We start from the raw sequence: 14,434 nt of genomic DNA on the forward strand, positions 1-14,434 counted from the left end.
CATAAATGTTTATTGAGCAGCAGATCAGCATATTAGAATGATTTCTGAAGGATCATGTGACACTGAAGACTGGAGTAATGATGCTGAAAATTCAGCTTTGCATCACAGGAATAAATTACTTTGTCAAATATATTTAAATAGTACACAGTTATTTTAAATTGTAATAATATTTCACAATATTACTGTTTTTTACTGTATTTTTAATTAAATGTAGCCTTGGTGAGCAGATGAAACTTCTTTTAAAAACATAAAATCTTTGTGGTTCCAAACTTTTGGACTGTACTGTATATATATATATATATATATTCAACTTTTTGGACTTGTGGACTTTAATTTAGTAAGAGTCGTCTATTATGTGAAATAGGGCAGTAGAAAATGAGAACATGTTATCCTTGTGTTTTTTGTCCTGATCTATTTAAATAATGTGCACTATATTGCTCTATCCGCATTCAGACCCATTATACCGGTAATACTGCTGGTTAGACGCTAGGTGGTGCTATGGAGTGATATTAGTTGAGCACTAGCTGCACTAAATGCAAGGCAGACTGATTTTATTTAGTTCACTGTATTATTATTTTAAACAAATTATTATTTTTTTTTTGAGTCATAGCCATTTATTCTAGTCTATTTTAGTAAAATATCTTTTAATCAACAAATTGAAACACCCAGTGGTGCAACTCGGACACATCATCAGTGATATTTTAGTTGACAAGAGTGTTAAATTAATTTAATTATATATTAATTTAAATGTATCAGTGTGTGAATAACAGCCCTGCAAATTGAGTCTAACAAACATTAGTGTTTCGCCCTCCTGTGGGGATTTTTGTGAATTAAACCGGTGATAATTAATTATAATGAACATAAGTGTTTCGCCTTCCTGTGGTGATTTGTGTGAATTACACCACTGCTAATTAATTATAATGAAGTGAACATTAGTGTTTCGCCTTCCTGTGTGATTTGTGTGAATTACACCACTGCAAATCGAGTCTAACGAACATTAGTGTTTCGCCCTCCTGTGGTGATTTTTGTGAATTACACCGCTGCTAATTAATTATAATGAACATTTGAGTTTTTCCCTCCTGTGGCGATTTGTGTGAATTACATCGCTGCAAATTGAGTCTAACGAACATTAGTGTTTTACCCTCCTGTGGTGATTTTTGTGAACTACTGTGTTGCAAATCAAGTCTAATTAACTGATTTTATTTGGTTCACTGTTTTATTATTTTACACAAATTAAGTCATAGCCATTTATTCTAGTCTATTTTAGTAAAATATATTTTAGCCCTGCAAATTAAGTCTAATGAACATTAGTGTTTCGCCCTCCCGTGGTGATTTGTGTGAATTACACCACTGCAAATTGAGTCTAATGAACATTAAAGTGTTTCGCCCTCCTGTGGTGATTTTTGTGAACTACTGTGTTGCAAATCAAGTCTAATTAACTGATTTTATTTGGTTCACTGTTTTATTATTTTACACAAATTAAGTCATAGCCATTTATTCTAGTCTATTTTAGTAAAATATATTTTAGCCCTGCAAATTAAGTCTAATGAACATTAGTGTTTCGCCCTCCCGTGGTGATTTGTGTGAATTACACCACTGCAAATTGAGTCTAATGAACATTAAAGTGTTTCGCCCTCCTGTGGTGATTTTTGTGAATTACACCACTGCAAATTGAGTCTAATGAACGTTGTCACTACTCGATCCGTACCGGAAACACGATTTGTTCTGCGCATGTGCAAAATGCGTCTACTTCCTGTCTGAAGTATGTCGAAACAATTTACGGCAGTTGACACTACCCACACTACCCGATCCGTACCGGAAATAGTTCTTTACTAGTGATTCTTTTGAAATGAATACACTTTTTTTGTAAAATATATTAATGCTAATGCATGGCATAAATTAAATTGATTAAATAAAATAGAAAAAATGAAATACAATTAAACAAAATAGTTTACATTTGCTTGATCCAATTTGTGAAATACAGATACACGTATATATACGTGCTTGTTTATATTTAATATTCATTTTCTAAAGATATGTTCTACTTATTTTAGCATACTTTAACAAATGTCTGCATTTAAAAAAACAGGATAAAATTGACTTATTCATTCAATTTATTCATAAATGAACTCATTCCTTCCATCTTGTGATTCTTTTGACATGAATACACCTTTTTTTTTTTGGTAAAATATATCAATGCTAATGCATGGCATGAATTAAATTGATTAAATAAAATAGAAAAAAATGAAATACAATTAAAATAGTTTACATTTGCTTGATCCAATTTGTGGAATACAGATACACATGTATATATAAGTGTGTGTTTGTTTATATTTAATATACATTTTTTAAAGATATGTTCTACTTATTTCAGCATACTTTAACAAATGTCTGCATTTAAAAAAAAAATTACTTATTCAATTTATTCATAAATTAACTTGTTCCTTCCATCTTTCATTCATTCACCCCCCCCCCCAAGTTATTCATTCACTCACTCCCTTGATCTCTCCCTCCCTCACAAAAGTAAACCCACTCCCTTCTCTCGCCTCACTTCACTCTCGTCCGTCTCTCTCTCTCTTTCTCCCTCCCTCCCCGTCTCCTTCCTTCCCTCTCCTCCCTTCCTTCCCTCCCTTCCCGTCTCCTTCCCTCCCTCCCTTCCCATCTCCATCCCTTCCTTCCCTCTCCTTCCCTTCCCTTCCCTTCCCTCTCTCCCCTCCCTCCCTCTCCTTCCCTTCCCTCCCTCTCCTTCCCTTCCCTCCCTCCCTTCCCTCTCTCCCCTCCCTCCCTCTCCTTTCTCCCTTCCCTCTCCTCTCTCCCCTCCCCTTTCCCTCTCCTCTCCCCTCTCCCTCTCCCCTCTCCCTTCCCTCTCTCCCTTCCCTCTCTCCCTTCCCTCTCTCCCTTCCCTCTCTCCCTTCCCTCTCTCCCTTCCCTCTCTCCCTTCCCTCTCTCCCTTCCCTCTCCTTCCTTCCTTCCTCCCTCCCTTCCTTCCTTCCCTCTCTCTCCTTCCTTCCTTCCTTCCTTCCTTCCTTCCTCCCTTCCTTCCTCCCTCACCTCCTTCCTTCCTTTCTCTACTGGAATTGCTCAATGGGGAACATGGCATTAACACTTAGGCCTTCTTTATCAGCACAGTGAGACAAAAATGTTTCCATGTCCTCTTGCAACTGAAATATAAATAAAAAGTCATCCTTTGCTTCAGAGGATGCACCCTCTTGGACCTTCCTGAGGGCATTTTGTTGGTCATCATGGTTCATCCTCAGAAAAGCAGGCTCTGTCACCTCCCCACGAAACACGTCACTGTGATTTTGCACCCAGTACAATGCTGTATATAGGTCTCTGACACTTTTTGGTTGTTGCACCTGGATAAGACAATAATGGCACATAAACTAATTGAACTATTTTTCCAGCATGGAAAAAAAAGAAAAGAAATAATAATAATTTACCATATCAGTGTCCTCTTTAACCACAGCTGTTCTGCTGGGCAACAGTTTGGTGGTGGATTTAGACACCCTATAGACAGGTTCAAGGGTTCCCTGAAGGAGCTGGGATGCCTCTTCTGTCCAGAATGCAAATCTCTGTCCATGTCTTTGGAAAACATGAAAATGTATATGCACTCTTTTTGTTAACACCTTTCTAGTATCACTTTGCTAACAGTGACTAAATTAGGGCTGGTCCAAATACCATTTTTTGAGCTTTGAAGCATTTGGTAGCAATCAACACAGAATATTCAAAGCTGTGGAGGGAGGAGGCTAAACATATTCTTTGCTAATAATCGAATATTCAGGTCAAGTCCTAGATTAAATACAGCCAAGATATTGAAATTTTATCTGTAGAGTCTGTCATACCCTTCTAAGCAAAACCTCTCCATCAGCTGAAGGCACCACCACTGACGAATCATTGGCACCTCCTCCTAAAAACAAACAAATAAAAATAAAAAAAATGACACATACCAGTATTTTGATGGTATACTTGTGTAAAAATCCATCTTACCTCAGTGAATGTTAATGGGCACGAGGTACAGGTACTGAGAGCATACTGTGAAATACAAAAACACAGTAAGACTTTGATTTGATAATCTAACATCTTTGACAAATTAAACATTCTTACCATCAGCATGTAGACAGCACAGGAAATCCCTGAACGCTGTTGAGGAAAAAACTGGAAAAAGGAGAAGTGCATCCACATTTAATTTAAAAACAACTGCTAGCTTGTTTAAACATGTACAGTGGGGATCGAAAGTTTGGGAACCCCTTTCAGAATCTGAAAATTTTTAACAAAAGAGATCATACAAAATGCATGTTATTTTTTTTTGTTTAGTACTGTCCTGAGTAAGATATTTTACATAAAAGATGTTTACATATAGTCCACAAGACAAAACAATAGCTGAATTTATTAAAATAACCCCGTTCAAAAGTTTGGGAACCCTTGCATCTTAATACTGTGTGTGGTTACCTGATGATCCACGACTGTTTTTATGTTTTGTGATGGTTGTTCATGAGTCTCTTGTTTGTCCTGAGCAGTTAAACTGAGCTCTGTTCTTCAGAAAAATCCTCCAGGTCCTGCAGATTCTTCAGTTTTCAAGCATCTTCTGCATATTTGAACCCTTTCCAGCAGTGACTGAACGATTTTGAGATTCGTCTTTTCACACTGAGGACAACTGAGGGACTCAAACACAACTATTAAAAAAGGTTCAAACATTCACTGATGCTCCAGAAGGAAACACAATGCATTAAGAGTCAGGGGGTGAAAACTTTTGAATTCAAATATCAAGGTAAATTGTATTTAATTTTTCTTCTGGGAAACATGCAACTATCTTCTGTTGCTTCCAAAGGGCAGTACTAAATGAAAAAAAATTATATTTCAACAAAATAAGAAAAATGTGGACATCTTCATCCTGTTCAAAAGTTTTCACCCCCCCAGATCTTAATGCATTGTGTTTCCTTCTGGAGCATCAGTGAGTGTTTGAACCTTTTGTAATAGTTGAGTTTGAGTCCCTCAGTTGTCCTCAGTATGAAAACACAGATCTCAAAATCATACAGTCACTGCTGGAAAGGGTTCAAATAAAATGCTTGAAAACTTATGAATCTGCAGGAGCTGGAGGATTTTTCTGAAGAACAGAGCTCAGTTTAACTGCTCAGAACAAACAAGGGACTCGTGAATAACCATCACAAAACATAAAAACAGTCGTGGATCATCAGGTAACCACACACAGTATTAAGATGCAAGGGTTCCCAAACTTTTGAATGGGGTTATTTTAATAAATTCAGCTATTTTTGTCTTGTGGACTATATGTAAACATCTTTTATGTAAAATATCTTACTCAGGACAGTACTAAACAAAAAATAACATGCATTTTTGTGTGATCTCTCTTGTTTTGTTAAAAATTTTCACATTTTCACAGATTCTGAAAGGGGATCCAAAAACTTTCGATCCCCACTGTATACATACATACTTAAATGGTTAGTTCACCCAAAAATCTGTCATTAATACTCTCTCATGCCGTTCCACACCCATAAGACTTTCATTTATCTTTAGAACACAGCATCCGTAAGAGGTTTGTTTTCTCGTGCATCAATCAGGTTTGGTTTATAGAATTAGTCCACTTTTAAATAAACTTTTCCTTATAATTTACTCACCCCCATGTCATCCAGGATTTTGATGAAAACATTCCAGGATTTTTCTCCTTATAGTGGACTTCAATGGCCTCCAAACGGTTGAAGGTCAAAATGACAATTTCAGTGCAGCTTCAAAGGGCTTTAAACGATACCAGATGAGGAATAAGAGTCTTATCTAGCAAAACAATCTGTCATCTGTCACTATTCTAATTACAGAAAAACTAAACTGGCGCCACGTTCGTTCCGTAAGTAGAATAGGGAAGGCGTAGGACATACAGTGTAAGCGTTTTGAAGAACACTGAAAGCGGAAGTACGTTCAAGACGATATTTTGTGTTTATAAAGCATACACAGTTGTATTTTTTTCGAAAATGACCAATCGTTTCACTAGATAAGACCCTTATTCCTCGTCTGGTATCATTTAAATCCCTTTGAAGCTGCATTGAAACTGTAATTTTGACCTTCAACTGTTTGGTGCCCATTGAAGTCCACAATATGGAGAATAATCCTAGAATGTTTTCATCAAAAACCTTAATTTTTTTTCGACTGAAGAAAGAAAGGCATGAACATCTTGGATGAAACGCTTATACTGTATGTTTGTATGTTTGGAACGACATGGTGGTAAGTAATTAATTACAGAATTTGGGTAAACTAATCCTTTAAATCATTTAAAACATACCCCAAGGTCTCTTCCTGTTTTTTCCGTCCAGGATCCCGGGGCAATGAAGGCTGCAATGTGTCTGGCATTCCAAAGAAAACACAAAATACATCATGTGTAATTAAATGATCAGTTCTGCAGCCTGATAATGAGGCCCTTAAATGAACTTTAAGCCTGAGAACGAGGCCCTTATAAGAACTTGAAGCCTGAGAACGAGGCCCTTATATAACCTTGAAGCCTGAGAACGTGGCTCCTTTTTGAAATCATAACCAAATAACATGCCTGGAACAAGGCCAGTAAATTATATATCTTTAGTCTCAACCTAAATATGGTTCTGTAAGCCTCATCTCCAAAACCGTCAGGGCGGAGAGAATCAAGAAAAAGTATTTCCCTCTTAGCCACCAACATAACCTGCAATGGGTACTTTGTTAATATCTCTCCAACCCTACCTGTTAAATTTGAAAATATTACAGCTAGAAAGATTATAAAAAGAAACTCAACACAGAGCAGATAGTGGTCAGGTTCACCCTGCTGCCTGCTCCAAGCTGGAAATAGTACAACATCCTTGGACCTCACGTTTTCCTAACAGTATTTGGACAAAATAATATGCATGCATATACTTCTGTGCCTGTTTCGAATAGAGTTCTTTTTCAGTTGATGAGTATATGATAGCAAATGAGAACTTACAGGCAAACAATGCACTGGGTCCACAATTTTGTCTTTCCAGGTGGGAACAACATAGAGGTCCACAATGTGAACATTTTTTCCCTTAGGGAAAGAACATAAGTTATTAAACACGCATGCATCAAAATAAATACTTTTAAAAGAAGATATAATAGTATAAAGTACATGTCTTCGTGCAGCTTCTTCCACAATCTTGAGGCAAGCATTTCCAATCTGAAATTAATTGCAGAACGATTACATCCCTGCGAACGCTGCCATGTGGAACATTATGCATTATCTGGGAATTTGTTTTTTTGTGCAGTAAATAAGACACTAAACATACGTACATTAGATTCCATGCACTGGTTTAAACCCAGGCTCCAGAAGTCTTCTCGTGTGAGGCAAATTTTGCCTTCCTTCACGATGAGTTCTTGTGATGGCCTGTTTTTGTCCAACACATACTTCAACTAAAAATAAAGAAAGTTTGACATGAACAAGTAATGGTTATCATTTAAATATGCAAAGTGTCACTAAATAGACAGAATGCTTACCAGTTCATCTTGAGTAGGGCCCAAGTCCTTCTCCCACTTTGCACCGGAACAAGCATATGGATGCTCTATCTGCCTTTCAAATGTTGCAGTGGTGTAACCGTGGTCCTGGAGAAACTTTCTCTCAGTTGGTCCATCTAATGATAATTACATACAAATATCCTATATTTCTAAAATTTAACACTTTTTTGTAAATTGTTTCAATCAGAGTTTATCAAACACTCTTACTTTTTAATCGGTAGTATGTCCTCAATCTTGACACATTGACCCTCTGGACACTTGACCCTTTAACAATGGTAGCCACCCCTTTGGAAGAAATGCTGGCTACATTATACGGTCCTTGGTGCCGACTTTTAAATGTGTCTGTTCGTCGTTTCTTGGGGTCCCCTGAGATCAGAACGTCATCTCCGGCCTGAACGGAACATACCCTCACAAATTTGCGTTTGCGATTTTGGAATGATTTCTGCTGCTGTTTCTGTGCTCTCTCTATGTTGCCAAGAACCTACAAAGAAAAAAAAAAAAAAAAAAGAACAGTACCATAAAATGAAAACTTATTGAAAACAAATACAGAATTCTCATCTCTTCTCTTGATGGGATTTTTTTTTTTAAACCAACATATCAATGGAGTCTCAGTCAGGCTAAGGCAGAATAAGGAACAAATTTTATTAATTACAATCACTGGGCCTCCATCATCAATTCTTTTCCTGGTGATGCTATCTACTGAAGCAAATAATGCTAAAGTGATAATGACACTCTCAGCATGCGCACACACAGTCCCAGAAACATTACATTTTCCACATCTCTAAAATATTATATTATATATATATATATATCAGTGTAACAGTGACATAAGAGTTTAGAGTTACATTTAAAGCAGAATCACAGCAAAGAACATGCATAGATCTAGGTCTAATTCCAATAGTTATACATAACTTAATTTACCTTTATATCAAATACAAACCGTTTCATTGAGAAGTTTCATCTTATTGACTCTGGTGTCAATGTCATCTTCTGGGTCAGCAACTTCAAAATCATCTCCCATGGGACAGGCATTCATGACCTCAGGCAGACGTGGGTGTCGATGGAAGAGGAGGAAGTAGGGACTGTATCTAGTGGAGTACTAATCACATAGGAAGATTCCCATTAACTATTAAATTTGTATTATCACGAAAACCTCCACCCTCAACATTACATAAATACATTAATTCAGTTATACCATTGACAACTAACCATACATATTACAGATATAATAAGTAAGCGTGTTAAGACAACCTGCTTTGCAGTGTTGATTCCATGTACCACAGCAGGAAGGTGGAGGTCCCAATCATTGTGGTTGTCATTCACATACTTCCTGAGAGTACGCTTGATATTCTGATTGGTTCTTTCATCCTGTACATATCAATGCATTTATAAAGTTGATAAATAACCATAAGACAACAAGAGATCTTACCGGACAGATATCCAAAGAGTTACCTGTCCGTTGGTCTGGGGATGGTAAGCACTGGAGACAGCATGTTTGATTTTCAGCATGCTGAAAATGCTGTTGTTTAGCTGCAGGGAGATCATCAGTTAAATTTGCACGAGTGGAGTAATTGTAGATAACAATATATGTTGAGACGAGTAAATGGGGAAAAAACATAATTAAACCTTTACAAAACCTCACCTTGTTAACAAACTCCTTCCCTTGGTCTGTAATGATTTTCCTAACCATGCCGAACAAGTACAACTTTGCGGTTATTATTGCAGACACCTCAGTTGCCGTCTTAGATTGCAAGGGTTCTGCAATCACCCACTTGGTGTACAGGTCTGTCATGGTAAGGACATACTTGTTGTTGCGTGCTGTTTCTGGCAGTGGTCCAATCAAATCCAAACCAAGCACCTCCCAAGCTTCGTTTACCTGCATGGCACAAAATTTACATCAGCCAAATGCTAGTAAAACTGTACACAAGCTTGTATGCTAAAACATTGTAAGCAGTACCTTAATGGAATGCAAGACTGGCACAACAGTCTTTATTGGGTCATTTAACTGGCAGCGGTGACAAGATCTGACCTAAAAAAGCAACAGAACATTTTTTGAACAAAATGTCTATAAAAACAGCCAGTTGACAAGTTGGTGATGACAATAGATATAACTTCTAAATCAAGGACGTATCTAACAATCAGAGGTGGTAAAAAAAAGAGACATTCTAAAGTATAGATGTATAACAAAAACTGGCAAAAGTAAAAGAAAAAGTAACATCTCTACTGTACATTACCCAGTCTTTCACATCCTGGATAATTGTAGACCAATAGTAGCCAGCAATAACCCTGTTTTGAGTGCCTCTGACACCACTGTGATTGCCAGTCCCAGGGTTATTGTGGCATTCTGTAAGAACAGACCTCTTCTCTTCCTCTGACAGGACAACTAGCCGCATGTATTGCCTACTGGGGCCGATGTAGAAGAGTCTGTCGTCTGTTTTAAGAAGAAAAAAGAAAATGTCAGAAAAAGTTATGTCTTTCTTCATTTGAACACAAAAGAAGATATTTTGAAGAATGTTGGTAATCATCAAATAGTTGACGGAAACCACTGACTTCCATCGTATTTGTTTTTTTGTTTTTTTTCTACTATGGAATTCGATGACTACTGTCAACTGTTTGATTACCAACTATTCTTCATTGATTACCAACTATTCATCAAAATATATTGTTTTGTGTTCAACAGAAGAAAAAAACACATACAGGTTTGAAACAACATGAGGGGGAGTAAATGATGGCAGGAGTTTCATTTTTGGGTGAACTATCCCTTTAACAAAGCTTAGTATTTTATACAAAATTTGTAAATTAAGCACATGACCCAGGTTGTTCCAGACAGGCAGTTCTATTTTTCATTATAAAATCTCTTGGTACTCATACCCCTGGCTTCACAGATAAGGCTTAAGCTAGTCCCAGACTCAAATGCATATTGAGCTGTTTTAACTGAAAGTAACTTGCGCTAACTTATCCTAAAATATATGACTGCCATTGTTTTGTCTTAAAATGCACACCAGCAATTTTATTTATTTATTTATTTATTTATTTAAGGCACGTTTATAAAAGCTACTTAAATGCCATAATTGATTTTTGGCCTTATCCTGGCTTAATCCAAGCCGTGTCTATGAAATTAGGCCATACTTACCTTTGATAGTAAAATTCGTAGACGCCCGTTTCACCTTCCGACGCTCTGTGAAATTGTCAGGAATTTCTCCTTTTAAGAGAAATTCTTTAATATGTACATAAAACGCAAAAGAATCCATATTGCTATCATATGTCACTCTCCAGAACGTCTCTGTTGATCATATGCGCACACACACAGTACAAATCGTGACAGTGACGTCGTTGTCGTAAAAACGTTAGCGGTGACAGGAAGTAGCAGTAAATTCGCGCATGCGCAGAACAAATCGTGTTGCCGGTACGGATCGAGTAGTGACAAACGTTAAAGTGTTTCGCCCTTCTGTGGTGATTTTTGTGAATTACACCGCTGCTAATTAAACTGTTTCGCCCTCCTGTGGTGATTTGTGTGAATTACACCACTGCAAATTGAGTCTAATGAACATTAAAGTGTTTTGCCCTCCTGTGGTGATTTTTGTGAATTACAGTGTTGCAAATCAAGTCTAATTAGCTGTTTTTATTTGGTTCACTTTTTTATTATTTTATACAAGTTAATATTTGTTAAGTCATAGCCATTTATTCTAGTCTATTGTAGTAAAATATATTTTAATCAACAAATTGTGTTTTTGAAACACCCAGTGGTGCAACTCGGACACATCATCAGTGATATTTTAGTTGACGAGAGAGCTAAATTAAATTAATTATATATTAATTTAACTGTATCAGTAAAAGCAAAATGTGAAGATAGTCTTTGTTTGAAGTATTCACATTGTGACAATCTGCAGGTACAAGTTCAAGTTGTTTTTGTTTTTTTTGTTTTTAAATGAATCCGATTCAGGATAACACAAAAACAAGGTTTGGAAAATGGATTCATGATGTACTCGCTCATTACAAAGTTTTTGTAAATTTTGAACACAAAAAAAGTTACGCACAGCATCTTTAACTAATTTACAACTGATTAAACAGCATTAAATATGAAATTTGTTTTATTCACTTGTAGTGCTTGTTTCATGTGAGAGGGCTTGGCTAATCAGGCCAATTTTAAACGATTAAATGTCATTTTTTTGACATTTAAACTAATCCCAAACTATAAAACGGACAGATATCAGTTAAAAACCTTATTAGAAATTTGTTTGTGGTTCGAACCACAGCGAAGCGAAGTTTGAAACGCGTTCCGAATCACTGATTCGAAACAAAAGATTCATAAAAAAGAATCGAAGCTTCAAGACGCAGTGACGTGCAAGAGATCAGACCAAATTGCCAAATGACTTTTTCACTGTCATAAAGAATTTGTGGAGGAATGATCCGCTTTAACAGTGTTTCTTAGTTTAATTTTCCAACACAGATATCATTTACATCTATTAATTTAGTTGATAAAAAATTGTCCAGTAGTTTACAAATGTCATTTACTCACCTTGATGTCGTTCTAACCCGATGATGTTTTCTTTCGTGTCAAGCTCCAAAAACAAAATCAGAGTAGTCCAGACGATTCATATACTCTATTCCAAGTCTTCTGATGTGAGTCGTTGGCTTTGTGGGGATAAAAACGTATATTTTTTTGCTATGTTGTCCTCCTCGTTTCGAATCAGGCGCGCACATGAGGACGTCTGTTTGTTTACATAAGCGTAGCGCATTGGGTGCGTTCTATACCATATAAGGAGAAGAAGGCGGAGCGAAAGAGCGCACACATTTCATTGGTTTTCGCGTCAGCGCAGTAGTTTTGAACGCATAAACGTGATATTTTTCTCCTAATGGATTCCCTATGGATTGTGACATGACTTATTTTATAATATATGCCGTTTTTTCCCGTCTTATTTAATTTTGGCAAGTACAAAAAGAATTTAACTCTTTAGCCCAATTCCTAGGGCATGTTGTCTTATGCAAATCAACTTAAAATGCTTCACTGCTTATTGGGTTTGATGATTCTGATTGAGCGCAGTTGAATGCCACCGTCATAACATAATCTTGGTATTTGTCAGACATTTACATATCCAACTTATTTAGACCGTATCATGAGAGGATCAGTGCCCATCGAGCACCCTAAAGTCAAGTGCCAGTGTTAACCCTTTGAACCCCATGGCTGAAATAATCAATTTAAGTGTTTCTGAGTTTCAGAGGTTTACCTAGACAGTTAGAATTTATGTTCATTTCACTGGTGATAATCATGTGAAATACTGTGAAATTGGAAGGGTCATCAATATTCCCATCAGACTGTAGTGAATTGTTTTATTTTAGGGCTGTCGTTCTTTAATAAAAGAGCATATAATGAAACAATGTAAAACAATTCATCTGCTTTATGCACATTTTCTGTTTGTTAAATGCATCATTTCAGGTCATTACTGTGCCCTCATTAGTAGGGCCTTTGCAGGTGTGTCAGTTCTTCCGCCAGGGTGTTTTGAGCCAATCACCTGAGCTGCAATTGTCATGTGACTGATTACTCTAGCAACAGGAAATTGTTATAATGACAATACTGATTGGAAGTGCTGAAGTCTAGCAACTATCCTGAACCAACTTAAACAGTTTCGCCCTCCTGTGATTTGTGTGAATTACACCGCTGCAAATTGAGTCTAATTAATTTAGTTTCGCCATCCTGTGGTGATTTTTGTGAATTACACCACTGCTAATCAAGTCTAGTGAACATTAGTTTTGCCCTCATGTGGTGATTTGTGTGAATTACACCGCTGCTATTTAATTATAATGAGCATTAGTGTTTCGCCTTCCTATGGTGATTTGTGTGAATTACACCATTGCAAATCGAGTTTAATGAACATTACTGTTTCGCCCTCCTGTGGTGATTTGTGTGAATTACACCATTGCAAATCGAGTCTAATGAACATTACTGTTTCGCCCTCCTGTGGTGATTTGTGTGAATTACAACTCTGCAAATCGAGTCTAGTGAACATTAGTTTTGCCCTCCTGTGGTGATTTGTGTGAATTACACCGCTGCTATTTAATTATAATGAACATTAGTGTTTCGCCTTCCTATGGTGATTTGTGTGAATTACACCATTGCAAATCGAGTCTAGTGAACATTTGTTTTGCCCTCCTGTGGTGATTTGTGTGAATTACACCACTGCTAATTAATTATAATGAACATTAAAGTGTTTCGCCCTCCTGTGGTGATTTGTGTGAATTACACCACTGCTAATTAATTATAATGAACATTAAAGTGTTTCGCCCTCCTGTGGTGATGTGTGAATTACACCGCTGCTAATTAATTATAATGAACATTAAAGTGTTTTGCCCTCCTGTGGTGATTTGTGTGAATTACACCACTGCAAATCGAGTCTAATGAACATTACTGTTTCGCCCTCCTGTGGTGATTTGTGTGAATTACACCATTGCAAATCGAGTCTAATGAACATTAGTGTTTTGCCCTCCTGTGGTGATTTGTGTGAATTACACCACTGCAAATCGAGTCTAATGAACATTACTGTATCGCCCTCCTGTGGTGATTTGTGTGAATTACACTACTGCTAATTAAGTCTAATGAACATTAGTGTTTTGCCCTCCTGTGGTGATTTGTGTGAATTACACCACTGCAAATCGAGTCTAATGAACATTACTGTATCGCCCTCCTGTGATGTGTGAATTATACCACTGCAAATCGAGTCTAATGAACATTAGTGTTTCGCCCTCCTCTGGTAATTTTTTAATTACAACACTGCAAATCGAGTCTAATGAACAAGTTTCGCCCTCCTGTGGTGATTTGTGTGAATTACATCGCTGCTAATTAAGTCTAATAACAACATTTATAAGACCATTTATATCAGATTTTGTTGATGATTTGAAATATGTTATTTAATTTTGAGGTCAGCAAGCAGTTGAG

Source organism: Chanodichthys erythropterus, chromosome 8, assembly GCF_024489055.1.
Source record: "Chanodichthys erythropterus isolate Z2021 chromosome 8, ASM2448905v1, whole genome shotgun sequence".
In the NCBI taxonomy this organism is placed as follows: Eukaryota; Metazoa; Chordata; class Actinopteri; order Cypriniformes; family Xenocyprididae; genus Chanodichthys; species Chanodichthys erythropterus.